The 18,598-nt window shown below is 40.2% G+C and overlaps 1 long non-coding RNA gene across 3 annotated transcripts in view; it reads left to right on the top strand.

The window, feature by feature from the left end:
* LOC137153575 (uncharacterized) overlaps positions 1–18,598 on the top strand; it is a 190,084-nt gene that overhangs the window by 73,917 nt on the left and 97,569 nt on the right. For all 3 annotated transcript variants that reach the window (XR_010919842.1, XR_010919841.1, XR_010919840.1), the window contains exon 2: positions 390–463. This is a non-coding gene — a long non-coding RNA (uncharacterized lncRNA). The remainder of the gene's footprint in view (positions 1–389; positions 464–18,598) is intronic.

Here is an 18,598-nt window from a genome sequence, read left to right as displayed (position 1 = left end):
GTAAGTCCACCTCCTCAAGTAGCGTAGCGCTGAGTCAACGGGAACGCTGTTCCCGTCAGCTCAGCACAGTGTGAACAACGCGCAGAAGGGAAGCTGAGCAGTTGATGTCAGTTATGCAAACTACTCTGCGTAGTTTGCATAACTCCCGATGACTGCTGCCGAATCGTGCAGTCAGTGTGAACCAGCCCTTAGAGTAATGGGATAAAACTGAAGAAAAGTTAAGCATCAGGAACCATTTCCTAAAGGCAATCCACACCTGAAAAGCTCATTTTGTTGTGGGACCCATCACTCAAATATTTCTTGAAAAAGCTCTCAATAATGCATTTGTAAAGGCAGTGTTCTCCCTGAAGGGAATTGGTCAAAGTAATCAAGGTCTTTTCCGTCCCTAGTGTCTATGGTTGAGATGAAAACAGTAAAAATGACGAGAACGGTGACATCTAAGAAACTTTTCAACATGAGTAAGGTAAGGTTTTTCTTCTCTGTTTCCTACATACTAAGGGCTTGTTAAAACTACTGAGTGTGGTTTCTCCTTTCCATTTCACACAGAGACTTCAAAGCTTTTTGCACCTATTAGAGTCAGACCTTGAATAACTACTAGACAATCTGAGCCTTACTATCACCCAGTGGATAAGTTGCTAATACCTTGACAGCTCACGTGTTTCAATAATCAGACATCTTCTGTTTTTGTGTTTGTCATCTAATCCTTCATCACTTTTTTTCACTTGGACACTAGATGTCTCTCTAGTGATGGTCTGCTACTACTCTACACGTTTTTAGATAGGCCTTTTATTGAGTTCCATGACTATTGTTGGTGCTCTTTACCTTTTGATATAGTCAATTTTTGTTGTAATCTATTCAACAAATAAAATTTTTCACTTTCCATTTCCTATATGTTGAAATAATTTCCTGGGGTGGGATCCCACCTTCCATGGACCTTGGGTGACCTGATTATTTTAATTAACTTTTAGGAGGTACATAAGCACGAACCCACAGATTAATTTTCATTCCTGTGTTTACTTTTCTGTCTGCCAGAAGAAACATTTAATTTCCTGATGACAGGAAGTAATCTTTGATGAAAGAATCCCATTCTTTGTTTTGTGATGAGGTTCAGTCCTAGATTTCACTCTCACTGATGTACAGTCAAGAGCTCACTGAGGATCTGAGTTAAGTAAACACCTATAGGAAATGTTATTGCTCACCAGCTTGCAAGCTCAACACAAATACAATTAATTTTCAAATGCAAATAACCCCTTAGTAATGTTTTAGGGAGGCATGGGCATCTCTCTTGAGTTTCCTAAATAAATAAATATGCTTAAACAAATAGGCAAATTGAAAAGTATCAGAACTTCTGAACTGCAACTGCTGCTTGTAATCAAAGGTGTAGAATGTCTCCTGATTTCTGGCAAACAGTGGCTGAGCCTGGCCTTGTGTCAGCCCTTGCTAGAAAAATTTGCAGTAGCTTGATATAGATAGTACTAATTAAAGCCCCTGTAATATAATCCATAGCCTACTAAAAAGTAAAACCCATTCCTAGCAGGGCCAACTGTAATAATTGAGTAATGGAGTCAGGCTTAGGCTTTGTTTTTGGATCTTGGGACAGCTAATGAGTCTCCTCATCCCCATCCCTCCAGGAGTTCTTCTGGGTCCTATGTCCCAACTTTGCCACTGGTTTATTACCTTGAGCAAGTCACCCCAGAGAGCCCAATCCAGCTTCTACTGAAGTCAGTGAAAAGACTCTCATTAACTTTGATGGGAATGATCAGGCCCTTAACATCTCTATACCTGTTTTTACTCATCTGTTAAAAAGCTCCTAATATCTTTTAAAGATGTCATCTTATTGCAGCTATAGTTTCAGGTCCATCAATTTTCCACTCCTTACTGGGGATAGGACTTCTAATTAATGATTGCCAAAAGGCACTACATAGTCTTGTAGGCAGGAGTCTAGGCTAGAAGTGATCAGCAACAGCTTTCGATTGATTTAAAAAATAAAGTACATGAGGAGTCTGTACGATTTTACAGGCAGAAATATGTTGTAAGTTAAGTGGGTCATTGCAATTTCTAAAGGTTTTAATGCAAATAGGAATAGTACTTTTCACTTATAGCTACCAGTTCATCATCACTTTAATTTCTAGATCTGGTTGAACACTTTCAAATTTGGAAATTTTCATACCAAAAAAGGACAAATTTTCCACAAAATTAATTTTGCAAATTTTTTTCCGTATTTTTTGACCATCTCTGTTTGTTTGCTTGCATGTCGTGTGTGTGTGTGTGTGTGTGTGTGTGTGTGTGTGTGTGTGTGAGAGAGAGAGATTGTAAACTCTCTGAAGCAGGATGTCTCTTTATCTGTGTTTGTACAATGACCAGCATAACTGGGACCACTGGATTCTAAAATAGTATAAATATTTCTTAATAATATTTTCAACCAAGGCTTTCACAGCGATTCTACGAAGCTAAATTAACATTTGCATAATAGTTTGAAATCCTTGGTTGAAGAGTTGTGCACGTGCAAAGTATTACAATAGATAATGAGTAATACGTTTCCCAAACTCATGCTGATAAAATCTTTATATTAAAGATAATGTTAAAAAAAATTATCAGGTACTGAGTTTAAACAAAAGAGTTTCTGGACATCCGGGCATAATATACAGATTATCAGCGGGTACAGAGGTTGGTTGGAAGTTGGCATGTACAAGGAAAGCATAATCTGCGGTATCCTGGATGGAGGGTAATAGGTTTGACGGTTAAAAATACAAGCCTTCGGTTAACAGGGTACATTGTTCATACAAAAGTTATGTTTAAGCATGGAAGTAGGAAGTAGATATGGTAATGAAAGTGGGTTGACCCTCATTACATGAGAGTTATGCTATAGATAATCCTTTAGTACATAAGATCTATCAGAGAAAGGCTTTCGATTCCCATCTTGTTGCTGATTCATGATGGCACTCCGGCTCATTCATTTTGGTACTGCTGGTGTCGAGTGATGTGCTCCGTGTAGTTATGACACCATCATGTATTCTCTAGACTGGTCTAGCTATGACTGTGTGTATATTTTTATATATTATCTGATATGTGTGTGCATGTGTACATGAACAGATGCACTCAAACTATACCAGGATTTTAATCTATGCAGATTAGGCAGAAAATCTGAGATCTAAACTGATTTTTCTTTGTCCACAACATTATTACTATTTTTTACTGGCTTGTGTTTTGTGAGACAGACATATGAAGCTAATTAGCTACATATTAAGCATATGGACATATTGTTTAAAAAGGCTAGCCAAGACCTATTAAATGAGACAATTTTTCCACGTGTGGCCAAAGTGACTGATGGAAGTGCAGCTCTGTCTATTGTGATGTCCAGCTTCTTTTGATTTAGATGCCCCGTAATAACTGTTTGAATCTTATTACGTTTCACATGCAGACCTCGACAGGGACTCTTGCTGAGAGTGAATGAATAGCAATGTAGATAACTTAACGTGGGGGACATAGGACAGCTGCCCTTAGCATTGGTAATAAAATTACAGCTGGAGAATTTCTTAACCCCCTCCATCTGTTGTCTGTGTAAAAGGCTAGCTATATCACACAGTTTTTCACTGCTTTTTCTGGAACATGAAACAGAAATTGAGTGAGGGGATGAGTCAGCTGCTATCCATAAACATTGCTGGGAGGGAATGGGGAGCTGGAGGCCTCTATCCTTCCTAGCTTCCCCCTCCTCCCCTTTCCCTCTTGAAGACATCTAAATGTAATGGGGATGATAGGGCCTGTTCAGGAGCTGGGGTGGGGGGGAGAGGAGTGTGAGAGAAAGGGGAGGGGTCCACGCAGACTTTTTGGACACCCAGACTTCTGGCTGGCTAAAGCAGCACTGTGGACAGTGGGAACTGGTTCAGAAGAATGGTGCTTAAGAGACCTTCCTTTGGTCCTGATCCTGCTGTCAGAACCATTTCCTCCCCAAAGACTGTGTAGCTGCAACTGATTCTCCCTCCTCTCCTTCCAGCTCCTTGCCCAGTGGTGGCAGCAGCACTATTATGTGGCTCTCCCCTGGTGTGTGATAGGAAGCCAGGGGGAGCTACCTAGTGCTGAAGATGCTGGGGAGAGAAGACTGCTGCAGTCTCACTCCAGCGTGTGAAAGAAGTTGCCCCTGACTAGGAACTGCAAAGGCCCTTTCCTTGACTCCCACACGTCTTTTTTGAAGCATCCCCTTATTCCCTGCAATTGTGCTCCTTCTCTCCACTCCACACACTTGGAGTGGTCTAGCTCCCAGCAGGTCTAGCTCCCAGCAGCAGTCAGATCCCTGCCAGTTACTTCTTTGGGGAGGGAACCAGTGGTTGCCGTTCCCAGCAAGTCCAATTCTGCTACCCTACAGTACCTCGGAAGGTACATTTTGTCCCCTCCTTCAGGCAGAGTCCTGGAGCAGTCCCAACTTTCAACCAGGAAGTGAAGGCCAGAGCTAGAAAATCATAAACTTTTATCTCAAACTAAACACAGTTAGTGATTTCCAACCCTTGTTGTTGAAATCCCCCAGCTGGGCATAGACTAGATCCAAAGGTTTATGGTTTTAAAGAGGCGATGTGGCTGAGACCCACCCTTTAAAATAATTTTAAGCAATGCTGCAGTCCAGTCCCCTTCCATCTGTTTGGTTAGTTGGAGTTTGACCTCCATTTTAATTGGTGTGAAGGACTGGGTGATTTGCTGTTGTAATGGAGCACAGGCTGTTTGGTTGAAATTTCAGGAGCAGTTTGCTTTTGTCAGGGGAATGCAAAAGTGGGCTAGGCTTGTGACTAGTGCCTAGGGAATTTGATGAGAACCAGTAAAAGGGACAAAAATCTGACTGTTCATATTGCTGATCCCAGGCGGGTGTGTCAGTGTTAGTGTAGTTATGGTAACTACCAGGAATTCTATGAGCTACAGCTACTGGGAAAACTGAAAATTAGAGGAATAGATTATGAGCAGAGAAGGAGTGAGGTGTTGGAATTTGCAGACAGTTGCATTGATTTATTTGGGGAAAACTAGAAGTGATTGTGATTATGAGGAAAAGCTGCTCGATAGGCCTATTGCCCCCAAATAAATTATGGAGTCCACAATGTTGAGGATCTTTCCATCCGCAAAGTGTGGCTCTTTTCTGCAGAAACCAAACTTTACTTGAATGATGTGCTCGCCCTTTCTGTTGTGAACATAGTCCTGACAAGGTTAGCCATTTGGCTTGTTCACATGAGCCTGCAGGAAATTGCCTTCATCTAAATAATAGCAATAACTCTTGTCCTCATCCTCTCAATATTCCCATCAGGGAGGTGTTATGGCAACTATTTTCTTGCTATTGCAGTGCAAGGAAGTTAAGAGACTCTGGGATTGTCTATATGCAGATTTTCAGTGATTTAGTTAAACTGATACAACCCCTTTTAAGTCTGGACACTTATTTTATTTTAGAATGATTTATTTGGTTTAGTTTAACTCATTTCTGAATTGATTTGGACTAACCCAAAATAAGAGTGATATAAATTGAGAACACCTGCACAGGTTTTTGCACTGGATTAACTATATCAGTTATCACACCTTTACTTAAATCAGTATAACTGCATGCAGACAAGCCCTAACTGAGCCGAGGTTGAGTGCTTCATCTTAAACTTGGCCTATTTTAAACAGACATAATTCCCTACTTTCTTTCACTTGAAGATTGCTTCCTTTCCAGTCACTTGCTGCCTTCACTGATTGAAGACTGCCCATTTCCAAGGACCAGTAGAGCCCAGCAGACTTTTTACTGGCCTCTGACATTACTACATTGACATTTTCCATGTTCTTTGATTAAAAAAACCCTAGGATGATATAAAATTAACATGGAACACATTAAATGAATTAAAAACTGTCTAACTGATAGGTCTCAAAATGTAATTGTAAATGAGAAATTGGCATCAAGTATGTGTGTTTCCAGTGACGTGCCTCAGGTACTGATTCTTGGCTCTATGCTATTTAAGATTTTTATCAATGCCCTGGAAGAAAACAAAATCATCACTGATAAAATTTGCAGATATGACAAAAATTAGGGAAGTGATCAGTAATGAAGGGGATAGATCTGGATCATTTCGTAAACTGGGTGCAAGCAAGAAAATAATATAGCTAAATGTACATGTATACATCTTGGAATGTAGGCCACAACTAAAGGATGGGGGACTCTATCCTTAGAAGCAATAACTATGACAGAGATTTGAAGGTCATGGTGGATAATCAGATGAACATGAACTCCAAATGTGACGTTGTGGCCAAAAGAGCTAATGAGGTCCTGGGATACAGAAACAGGGGAATATTGAGTAGGAGTGAAGAGGTTATTTTACCTTTGTATTTGGTACTGGTGCAATCACTGTTGGAATACTGTGTCCAGTACTGGTGTCCACAATTCATGAAGGATGATGATAAATTGGAAAGAGTTCAGAGAATCATGAGAACAATTAAAGGATTGGAAAACATGGCTTATATAGTGATAGATTGAAAGAGCTCAATCTATTTAGTTTGAAAAAGAGAGTAAAGGGATGGCTTGATTACAGTCTATAAATATCTGCCTGGGGAACAAATATGTAATACTGGGCTCTTCAGTCTAGCAGAGAAAGGTATAACATGATCCAATGGCTGGAAATTGAAGTTAGACAAATTCAGACAGGAAATAATGTGTAAATTTTTGGCAGGGAGGATAATTACCCATTGCAGCAATTTACCAAGGTCATGGTAGATTCTCCATCACTGACAATTTTTAAATCAAGATTGGATGTTTCTCTAAAAGAGCTGCTCTAGGAATTATTTGGGGGAACATCCTTGGCCTGAGTTATACAGGAAATCAGATTAGATGATCACAATGGTCCCTTATGGCCTTGGAATCTATGAATGTATAAAAACCCTTTTTAAGTTGCAGTAATCAAAAGACTGCCAGACATACTGATCTCCTGTACTGCTAATGTCGGGACTTCCACTGGGATTCTGGTATAGAAAGAGGAACTGGAATTCCATGGGGGAAGAAATGGAAACCAGAGATGAGTTCGGGAAAGGCAGAAAGAGACATGCATGTGTCAGCCAAGAATAGTGTATATTCAGTTGATGTCTCTGCAGTTAGTCCTTCTGAAAGAAGGAACATTCTATGCTGTCAGACACAAAATTATTGGACCAACTGTTCTGAATCCAATCACTTCATATTCAATACATTGTATCTGACTATCTGGTTCATAATTGTGTCTAATGTTAGTAGAGGTATGTTGACTTTAACTTGTTGCAAAAACTGGCAAATATTAACAATTTTCTCATAATTATTTACATTATTGCTATTTTATAACGTGCCTATGGAATAGATAGGCAGATGGTCTGTATGGTACATTACCATGAGTTGTTCTCTATCTTACCAGACTTGCCTGTTACCTTGGGGTATGCTCATTTATTAGGGCTAACTTCCTGGAAGTGGGGGTGTGATTTTATTAATGTACTGCTCGTGTTTCTTGGGGTGTGTGATTCTATTAATGTACTGTTTGTGTTACTTGTGTGTTCATATGGCTACAAGTTCCCTCCCAATGGGGCTATCCTGTTCGACCTGAGGTTTTCAGGGCTGGGTTCTTCCAGCCCCAGATTCAAATAAACCCCCCACATATACACACACACATTCCAGATTAACCGAGTGCGTCTGAGTGGATCAGGCTATCAGCACTTTCAGCTGATCCCTTATATGTCCCTGGACTCAATCAGGCTGAGTCAAACAGCACTTTCAGTTGTCCCCCTTATATGCCCCTGTACTCAATCAGGCTGGGTCAAACAGCACTTTCAGCTGTCACCCTTATATGCCCCTGGACTCCATAGGCTAGGCAGAGCAGCACTTCTTGGCTGCCTCCCCCCTGACTCTACAATTGTTCTAGTAGTAACCCCCTTTATGAGCAAACCTCATATGATTTTTGGGCACTCCAGGGGTCTTTGGCTTAGGTAAAAGAAGCATTGCTGCAGAGCAAGATAGGGAAGCCAAGAACACAAGGGAGTAAATGAAGTTGGGAGAGAGAGAGACTGGCAACCAGCCTGATTATAATAGTTAGTTTATTGCCAGGTATACAAAACTTATGATACTAACAGTGATACCATGCAAGGAGAGAAAAACAATCAAATGCTTACAATACTACACAATTTCAGTTGGGGTATTGGAGAAAGCTAGCCCAGGTTTGGTTACAAAAGTAGGAAGTTATACCTGAACTAAGGGGTGGGGGGAGAGAGAGAGTCTTGGGGGAAGATGGGGGCGGGGGTCTCACTACTCTGTGTAGCTCAAAGTTTCCCAGGAGACAGACTATTCAGCTTAGGGTCTGGAGCGCTTGAGACAGGTAAAGCCCCCAACACGGTCAGTCAGGAAGAGGGGAAGTTCCCGTGGAACTGATGCAGAATTTGGATCTAGACATCAGAATAGAGGTTTGAACTGGGGTAGGGGTTTTTGTAGACGCCAGGTTTGTTTATGGGTAAACAATGTCTTAAGGAAGTATCCCAGAATGGTTTTCTTTATGCTGGGCAGCAGGAGCAGATCAGTCCTGGCTATTGGCAGTGTTCCTTGAAGGAGCTCACAATGCAATCAGGAAAATTCAGTGTTTTGCATATCAATAACTAGAATGGTCTGATAACTGCAGAGCTGGATGTGTGCAGGTGTGAGTTTACATCAAGAGCAGAGATCTCCCATCATGCAGTGCGTCCCTGCTTTGCCAATCCCAGGGTTCAGTGTGGTCCCTGCTTTGGAGGTTGGTTCTCCATATGCTATGCTAATTCTTGTTCCATCTTTGATGTAGATGGGGCTTCTGTTCTCCATTTGATGTGTTAATTGAGATGCCTCCTTTTTACATCTAGATGAGGCTAGGGGAGTTGTATCACCCTTGGGGTGTTGGGGGTTTTTAGGTGTGTCTTCCACTGCCTTTTCATATTGAGATGCCTTTGGTTTCTGGTTCAAGCAGGGATTGGGGGGGGGGGGGGGATTCGTGTGAGCCAGAGAGAGTAGGGGTTTTGTGCCCTGGTTCCCCAAGAACACAGAGCTGCCAGGTAACATCTACCTCAAGTTTGTGGTACCATTATTTATTATACTGCACCATGAGTTCTGAATAAACAAGGCATGAACCCTACATGGAGGAGCTGATTTGGAAAGAGTATGTTATATTTTAAAAGGTGAGACATGAATGATAGAGCCCATGGAACTACATGAGTGATAAAATGCAAGGCAAAAAGTGGGTTTTAAGGAGAGATTTGAGGACGGGGAATAACACTTGGTAATTTGAGCCTGGATAGATAAAATAGATGTTAATCATGTTCTAAGCAAGAATATTAGCCTAAAAAAGATGCTTAAATGGCACATAAATAAAAATCCACAATGCTTGTCAGGTTTGGAAATAGTCAAAATGCATTAGCTCACTTCTAGTTAACACTATTATCTTCCTATCCTATGTGGATGCTCTCCTTGGCAGTCTGCCATTTATTGAGCATCTCCCAAAATGGCAGTGATCATGCATTTACTGTTGAAAGCTTTGAAGTACACAATATGATTGTGTCTAGTGATCATCTTGTTGACCCCAGAGACAATGTGTAACTGTTGATAGTGGGGGGAGGGGGGCACAATTTAAAGGTTCTGGTAGTATGCAGCGGGATTCAGGGCAGGGCATATAAACCCTGGCAGAAATCTGTCACCTCTGGTTGATCCAATGGATTGTCAGTCCCTCAAAGAAAAATTGTACAGTGTAAATTAAAGTAATTTCATTCTTTTATTCCTAACTTAGCAAACTTTCCCATACAGTAGAGGGGCAGGTATGTGGGCAAAATGTATGTGTGTGTGTGTGTGTGTGGAGGGGTGGGGTGGGGTGGGGGGGAATTAGTAATGAATCTCCTTTGGTTTGATCAGTCAATAAAGGCACAAATGCTTTACCTAGAAGTTGGCTGGTTATCAGCAGTAGTTATCTGATTCTAGACATTGTGATATTTTTTTTCCTACACAATTTTTCTGCAATCTCCTCTGGGCTGAATGCTCATGCAGAGTAATATGTGACATGCTTGCTTGAGAACTGCATGCAGTTCTGGTCACCCCATCTCCAAAAAGATGTATTAGAATTGGAAAAGGTAAAGAGAAAGGCAACAAAAATGATTATAAGGCAATGGTCCTCAAACTTTTCTTCTCATGATCCCCTTTACCAGTAAAAGAACGTGTCCATGCCCCACTGGACTGGGAGTGGTGGTCAGTGGCTGGGAGCAGGGGCGGGGGCCAGTGACTAGGCTGGGGCCGAGCTGTGGCTGGGGGCGAGGCCAGAGTGTAGCAGAACGGGGCTGGGTGGTGCTCTCTCCCCGCACCATATGGGGGCTGGCCCATGCCCCCATGGACATTCCTCTATGCCCCCCTAGAGGGGCACACCTCACAGTTTGGGGATCACTGTCATAAGGGAATGGAATAGCTTCCATATGAGGAGAGATTAAAAAGACTGTGACTTCTCAGCTTGGAAAAGAGGTGGCTGAGAGGGAATATGATACAGGTCTATACAATCATGAATGGTGGAGAAGAGGAATAAGGAATCATTATTTACTCCTTCACATAACACAAGAACCAGGGGTCACGCAATGAAATCAATAGGAAGCAGGTTTAAAACAAACAAAAGGAAGTATTTCTTCACAGAACGCACAGTCAACCTGTGGACCTTGTTTGTAGGGGATGTTGTGAAGGTCAAAACCATATCAGGGTTCAAAAAAGAATAAGTTAAGTTCATGGAGGATAGATTCATCAATGGCTGCTAGCCAAGATGGTCAGGGATGCAACTCATGTTCTGGGTGTCCCTCTGATTGCCATTGACTAGTGTTGGAAGACAGGATACTGGGCTAGATGGACCATTGATCTGACCCAGTATGGCTGTTCTTGTGTTCCTATATTCATATGAGACCAGATTGCAGTTCAAAGAGGTAGTATTCCAAGTTAATCTTTTGCTGGGCATCCTAGTAGTGCCTGACTTCCATATGTTTCTCATAGCAAAGATGGAATAAATTGATATTGCATTGCCAAAAGAGATTTTTGGCTCTGCATAATTTGCAGTCTGGTCTTGCTGGATTAGTTCCACACACTGGGAAGAGAGACAACCCTCTTATATTAAGTTATGCTTCTTATCAGTCATGATCCCAGTGATAGTCAAAATGCAAGCCCTCATACAGAAATCTGCCTTACTTAGCTGTTTTTGAACAGGGAATGTGCAATCATGGGACTCAGCAGAGTGTACATAACTTTATATAGTTATCCAGTATCTGATTATTTTTTGCCTATGTTATCAGTGCGGCTTACTGTTCAAATTAACTACAAATTAGGGTTATGGCATAAACCTCTAGTAAATATTGAAGAAGGAAAAATCTCAAGACGGTGCAAACTCTGAGATATGGTGAATCTCAGTGAAATCGCTGAAAAAGCAAAATTTCTATTCTACCTCTTGTAAGAAAAGTCTTCTCTAAAATATAAGGTACCATTGACCATCACAAGCCTATGCAAGCAATTTGTTTTGCCACCTTTCTAAAATAAATATATGTTCCTATTTGAGTATTTCCATTAAAGAAATAGTAATCAGCATTCTTTCTCTCCTGCAATAGAGTCCAGATTGCTTAAGATGTATCTGAAGTCCAGGATAAATAGAATGAAGGCCAGAGGGGGATGAAAGATTTCGTTTCAATCATGTTGCAAACTGCTCCCATTTTGTGGAATAGAGGTTTCCGGTGGAGGTGTTTCTGTTTTCCAGAAGAATTTTCTAGACTTTACACCTCAGTTCCTCTCAAAAGTAATGTCTGATTTCCACCTAAACAAATCCACCAGCCTATTTGTGTTTTTTTCCAAGTTTCATTTATTGCCTGGCGAAACTGGGATACACTGTTTCTATGTAAAGAATGCTTTAAGCTACCATCTGATCAGGACTAAGCACATTCCACTAGGTGTCTTAGGCACTCTGTGCACGCAGCCCTATTGAAATAATCTAGAAAGTTCCAGGCTCAAGCTACATAATTATTAGTATGTAACTGTTCTATTGATGATGATTCAGAGAGTTTTATTTTTCATTTTTATCATACGTCTTGAAGGAATTTACGGAGCCATTTATGGTCTAAGCCATGACAATATATTAATGTGTATGGTATTATTGTTGGGTGATTCCCAATATGTTTGGTCCAGAAAAGTACTTAAAAAATGTATGGTTGTTTGACTCTTCTTTGAACTTCTTGAGTCAACAAAATTGGATTGGAAATCTCAGGAGAAATTTTCTGAGGAGATTTATTGGTATTTCCTGCTTCCAGCAATACTGGAAGTATTGAGCTTTTCCCATGGTATATATGGCACTTCCATTTTTGGCCCTAAAAATAACCAAGAAATGAAAGAGCACATATTAACTGGAGATATTTTTACAAGCCATGATACAGGGATTGTCATAATAAAGGCCCAGATAATCATGGCCATATAATATCTATTGTATATATATAATTACATAAAGTAATAAGCTAAAAAGGGACAGGAAAGATAGTCTTGTGGATAGGGTACTAGACTAGAAGTCAGCAGCCATGGGTTCAATTTCTAGCTCAGCCACAGAATAAATTGCAAGTCACTTAATCCACAGTATACCTTAGTTGTCTGTTTTTGGATTGTTGATGTTGTGGGGATCCATTAATTACCGAGAGTTGCTCTGATACCACTGTGATGAGGACTGACAGATATTATAGAGATGTGGGATATTCAAAGGGTATGGATTAGAATTTGCATTCTGGTTTCATTGGGAAGTTGTAGGAATTTCCTGTATGAAATCACTGATGGTTAATTAATTCAAATCCCTAGGCAGGTAACAAGTCTTCACCCAGAGGCAGAAATTGCATAATTAGTTTGAGTTGGTTAAAGAGATGGTAAACAAAATATATAAGTATATAAAGTAGCAATCCTAACATGGGGGAGAGGTCACTCTGGCTTGCTCTAAGAACTGACATGAAACTGTGACCAAGAGCGACAGGGTCTCCATATGGATGACTGCCTAGTAAGCTAAAACTTACGTGTAAACTGTTTATTACTTTTAAAATAAGTTTTCTGAATAGTGCTTTTGTTCTCAATAGATAATTGTTGCTTTATGAAAGCTGCCTGGACACTGGTTAACCCTGTCTCTGCCCCCAAGAGAACAGAACTGCAGATGCTGAGCTGAAGTCAGACTAACTAGAGTGATGACAGTGAATTGCAGGAGGAATTACAGCCTAAATCCCTGATCTATAGAGAGTGATGGGACAATGTCTCGAGAAAGGAAATGGCTAAAGGCCTGAAACCTAAATGGGGTGCATATAGAAGGCCAAGAAGAGGTCAGAGGTGCAGTTACTTTGGGAGCTCTGACAAAGACCATATTGATATATTTCTAGATAGATAGCACAATATACAGTGAGTGTCACAACCTACTGCAGACCAAGGGCTGGAAAAAGGGAGTTTCATTTGCATACGGGACACAAACTGGTTTCCTTCTAAGTACAAGGCAAATGTTTCCTATAACTATAAAACCTAAAGTTAAAAAATAAGTAACTTAAAAGAAAATAAAACACCCCATGCCACATCAACTTCCACTTAATGCGATTGCCTTTCAGGTGATGAGAGGAAAAAATGTTTGAGAAAAGCTGAAAAAACTTCAAAGATCTTGGTTCAGTTTGAGTTGTGAATGAAAGACTGAGGGAATTAGAGGTCTTATTTTATTCCAACTTGCTCAACCAACCCTAATTATAACTGCAAAATCACTTTGTGTTGGGGCTGGCTGGATGATAGAGGTGCATCTATAAAATTTAGGTTAGATTCTTTCTTTTTTCTTAAAGAACTTAGTTGAACAAGGAAACTAATAATTGCAAATTATAAGAACATTAACCATGCCTAATTAAAATATATTTCATCATAGAATTTTATAGTTTACCGTAGGATATGACCTTTAACTGATTCCCTTTCATCAACTTTAAGAATATTCTCTTAGCATCACACAACAGACTTCAAACATCTAGTAAAAACAGATGATATTATTTTTCATGAAGGGAAGTCATATAAATACTTACAGGGCTTGCCCTTTAATCATCAAATAGGATCCAGTGTTTTAGGGGAAATAACTCTCATTAAAGGGTTTGGCTATCAATGTCTAAAAATGGGCAATACACCTTGTACAAACTATGATTTATTTGACTTAGTCAGTCCCACTTGTGAATGGTAGGCATAAATCATTGCAAAATGACCAAACTCTTCCTTATGCTTATATTTGATTTGACAGTTTTATTACTTTAACATGAAATGTGAACTTGCATTATATAAGCATGATTTCGATTTGATTAATGATTGTATTTGACTATCAAATTTGTACATGGAGTACGATGGCTTTTTGCTTATGGCTAGGAAGAGTCAGTCTTGTTCACAACTTCAGTTAATCTACTGTAGCAGCCACCTTTCTGCCATGGAATAAAAACGATGGCCCTGAAGAGTTTTGTCATGATCCATACTCCAGGGGTGAAATTTTGGCTTCAATGAAGTAAATGGCAAAACTCCCATGGACTTGACTTCAAAATTTCAACCTAGGTATTCATTTGTTGAATGAATTCATCTAGTTCATGATTTGATAATTTTTCACCTGATCACAACCTTAATTATTGTAATAAATGATGAAACCTGCCTGTCACTGTCCAGGGAAGGCTCCATAGTTTAGTGGTGGGACAGGATGGCATGTGTGGGTGTGGAGGAGATCTACACACGCTGTGTGAAACACAAGTGCACGCTGATGCGGAAGAATATTTTGAAGGGAGAGCTGGTGGATCCTTGACTGTCCAGACCCATAGGTTGGATTTGGCTACCACCGATGCAGAATATAGGACACAGGGACAGTAGTAGCTGCTGCAGCTTGTGGGGAAGGTTCTGTTCCCCACAATATCCCCAGCAGAACTCTGCTTGGATATGTTAAAGGATCAGGACTGGCCCCTATGAAAGTAAGAGGATTGCACTTATACTCGCCAATATTGACAGCAAACACTGAAAATCTGGCACTATTCCCTCCCTCCCTCTGGTAGTTCTCTGGCTACTGGTACTTTATAAGAAATCTTCTAGAACTGTGCAAAATCTCCCATTATTATTAATGATAATAATAATTTGTATTATGGTAACACTTAAAGGACCATAGTAAGGATTGGGACCCCATTAGATGCTGTACAAAAATAGATAATAGAAAATCTCTGCCCTATACAGTTTTCAATCTAAAAGATAAAACAATTTATTACTGACTATTTATATTGCAGTAGTGCCTCGGGCCCTGGTCATGGATCAGACCTTCTTGTGCTAGGTGCCATGCAAACATGAAACAAATAGACAGTCCTGTCCTAAAGGGTTACAACCCAGGTAGATTGTAAACAGATGAAGGGTTGGAGAAAGGAGTGTAGAAATAATTGGTCATTTTTATGATTTTCACATGTTTGTTAGTTACTTCGTTATTTTTAATTAATATTTAATCATTAAAACTGGGGGTAGAGTTAAGGTGACAGAAGTAGTAGGAGTGTGGGGGGAAATAATTTGTGTATATTGTGTTTTTTCCTTAAAAGGCAGATTTCATCCTCTCGCTCACCTTTTAAAATGCTTTTAATTGCACTTGCATTAAACTTTGAATAGTTTGTTTAAAAACAAACAAACCCGTTATTCTTTGAAAGAATAATGTCCCAGCATTGCTTTACATTTGCTGTTACAGCTGTGTTTGAGTATTTTATTTTTCCAGTTTCTTATTCCTACAAGTATAGTTTCTCATTTCAGCATTGTTCAGCCTGTCATATTTTGCTTTTATGATATGAATCAAGTTTTACTCCCTGCTGTGGGAATATGATCCTGGATTTGGAATCCAGAGTATCATGTAGTGTAAAAGTCTTTTTCAAGACTGTGTTAATGAAAAGGGTGTTTTTTTATTTTTATTTTTTTAAATGAGCAGCAAATGTTCCAGGAAGTAATGTAACTTAGAGGGAAATTCTTTGTACAGCTTTGAGCTGGAATAGTCAATGAATTTGATTATTAATATACAAAAAGCCATCACAAACAGGATTGCAGAGCAGTTTAACAGAAAAGGCAGAATCCAGAATTGCACATTTCAGTTATTGTGTGCTCTCTAACAACGGAATAAGAAACATCAGCCAACTTCATGTGCTGCCTATTAGACCAGTTGACTGGAGTTTGACAAATAAACATACAACAAAGGAAAAGGTGGAGTCCATTCAAGCCTAGCAATGTTGCTAATTCTGTGGAAAATAGCAATTGTATTGTTAATTCTCACAACAGCGCTTGCAGCCAAGCAAGGCAAAACACAAGCCTGGAAAGAGGGAAAACTGAGAAACGTGTGCAGATTTTTATCTTCGTATTTTTCTCATGTTCTGGCATTGCCGTCAGAGTATTTTAGATGCAGTTTTTCTTATCAGTTCTCGACGGCTGTATTCATTCAGAAATAGGATTTCTGTGGCAGCCTGCTGAAGCAACCATACACTTTTTTGTTTGTTTTTGCTTAACAGACGACTAATCAGGCACAAGGCTGAGTCAGTAGAAAAAGATCTCTCTCTTTATCTTGGCTGCAGAATAAAGGGGTCCAATTCTCCATTCCATTTAGGGCCCTTGGGGCTTCTCTGCTGGGGCAAAAGGGCTCCTGTCTCTGAATGCCCCTGTAGCAACCAGAGTAGGTTTATGTTCTGGGTATTCCTAACTGTCATAACTGTCCAGTGATTGCAGCCAGCTAGGCATATGTTAGAGCAGCCTGGAGGCTACTTTGACATATGGTGGGTAACACCAAATTGTCCCGCTGACTGGCCTCAAAATCAGGCAGCTGTAAAGGTGGCATAAAGCTACCATTGATCCCACTCGTCCTGCCCGACTGCGAGGCTCCTCCTGGGAATCAGGCCTATGATCTCTAAACGCTACTCCTTCATCAAGACTACTTCCTCCTTATTGTCAGTTACCTCCCCGCCCCCAGTGAGCACCATACTCATGGCTTAATCAGAGGGATAAGCACTCTGAAGCTGACTGACAGCAGCCCTATAACTGGTCAAAGACTTGGGGCCTGATTCTGGGCTCACGGACACTTCTTAAACCGGTGAGATCAGAATCCGTCCCAGAGAGAGTGACTCTGATCTTGTGAGGTGCTCGCAATGGGATCTCAGCAATGCTTCTCACAGGATTGGGCTCTTTGAAGTAGAAAGTATACTCTTAGAGGTCAAAGTATGAAGGGTCAAACTTTCTGCTGTTGCACCTCAATTGACTTCAGTGGTGTTATACAAGCAGAGAATTTGACCCTAAATCTCTTGACTGACTGCATCGTAACCAGTCACTAAAACTACTGAAACCATTCTTCTGCCTGTAATGGAAAGTAAGTGGAAAAAGTCGTTGTACAGTATGTCTTGTTAGTCATTTACTAGTGCTGAGCTAGCTCTCTAGGGATGTGTGTGTATCTTTGTGTGTTTTCTACAGGAGCTTTCAACCTCCAGAGGCTATGTTCCAGGGCTCGGGTGAGGGGAATATGCATATCTGTTACTCTTAGAAGGTTATATAATACGCTGAATAATTAGATTTTGAAAGTAATTTGTTTGTGCTTTTTGTCCCATCAGACCAAGCAAACTCTGTGTTGTTGCAGGATAATAATCTTTTTCCTTTCTCTATGCTTGTCTAGCTCTTGGAAGAGAAAAGATCTACATTGCATGCAGGCGGTAGGCCAAAAGACTTATTTAAAATTATTCTTTATTGCCCATACTGGCAAATTTATGGCAATAATGCCAAAAGGATACAAAAGATTAAAATCTATAAAATCCTGCTGCTTCTGTAGGGAGTTAGACAAGCATTGTACAAAAGCCAGTACTGCATGAGTTTACTAGTGTTGTTTGTGCAAAGTAGGCCTGAAAGCCTTTAAAAATTCGTCCTTTACCACTCAGGTTACAAATTTAATGAGAGAAGATGCATTTTAAAAAGCCAAACAATAAAATGAGATTTAACATCAACAACTTTTCACTTATACAAAGACACAGTCAAGATTGAGTTTGCTCATCTAAACTTCTGTAGATTGTGCAACCATATGATAGATTAGGCTAGTAATGAGCTAAGAAAGCACATTGGATTAGCTATTGCAGTTGTTGCACACAGTAAGAGATTTAGCCACTCTCTTTATTGAGCAAAACCAGAACCATGGATCTGAATACTAAATTCAATGGAACTACTCATGTGAGTGATGTTAAATCTGTATAATCCACTGGTCAGTGTGTGTTTATGCATTCGTCTGTGCCCAGTCCAATGAGGATATGTGTCTGTTACAGCTCTCTGCTTGGGAGCCTGGCCCTTTGGTTTAATAGGTAGACGCTCGTGCTTTAATTTTGCTTCTATCACATCTGTGTAAGCATTAAGTGTAAGTGACTTAAGAGCACAAGTCCTATGAAAGTCAATAGATGCTTTTAAGTCACTTAGGTTCTTGTAAAAATTCCACCGTAAGTGACTTACCCAAGGTCACACAGTAACTCTGTGGCAGAGCCAGAAACAGAGCTCAGATTTCCTGGCTTTCTAGTTGTCCGTAGAACTGGTACAACACACATAGGCAGCGACAGT

The sequence above is a fragment of the Emydura macquarii genome, unplaced genomic scaffold, assembly GCF_026122565.2.
Source record: "Emydura macquarii macquarii isolate MOO-44397 ecotype Brisbane River unplaced genomic scaffold, CSIRO-AGI_Emac_v2 contig_1253, whole genome shotgun sequence".
In the NCBI taxonomy this organism is placed as follows: Eukaryota; Metazoa; Chordata; order Testudines; family Chelidae; genus Emydura; species Emydura macquarii.
Note: the sequence above shows the minus strand (reverse complement) of the source record. Positions and strands in the feature narration are given on the sequence as shown.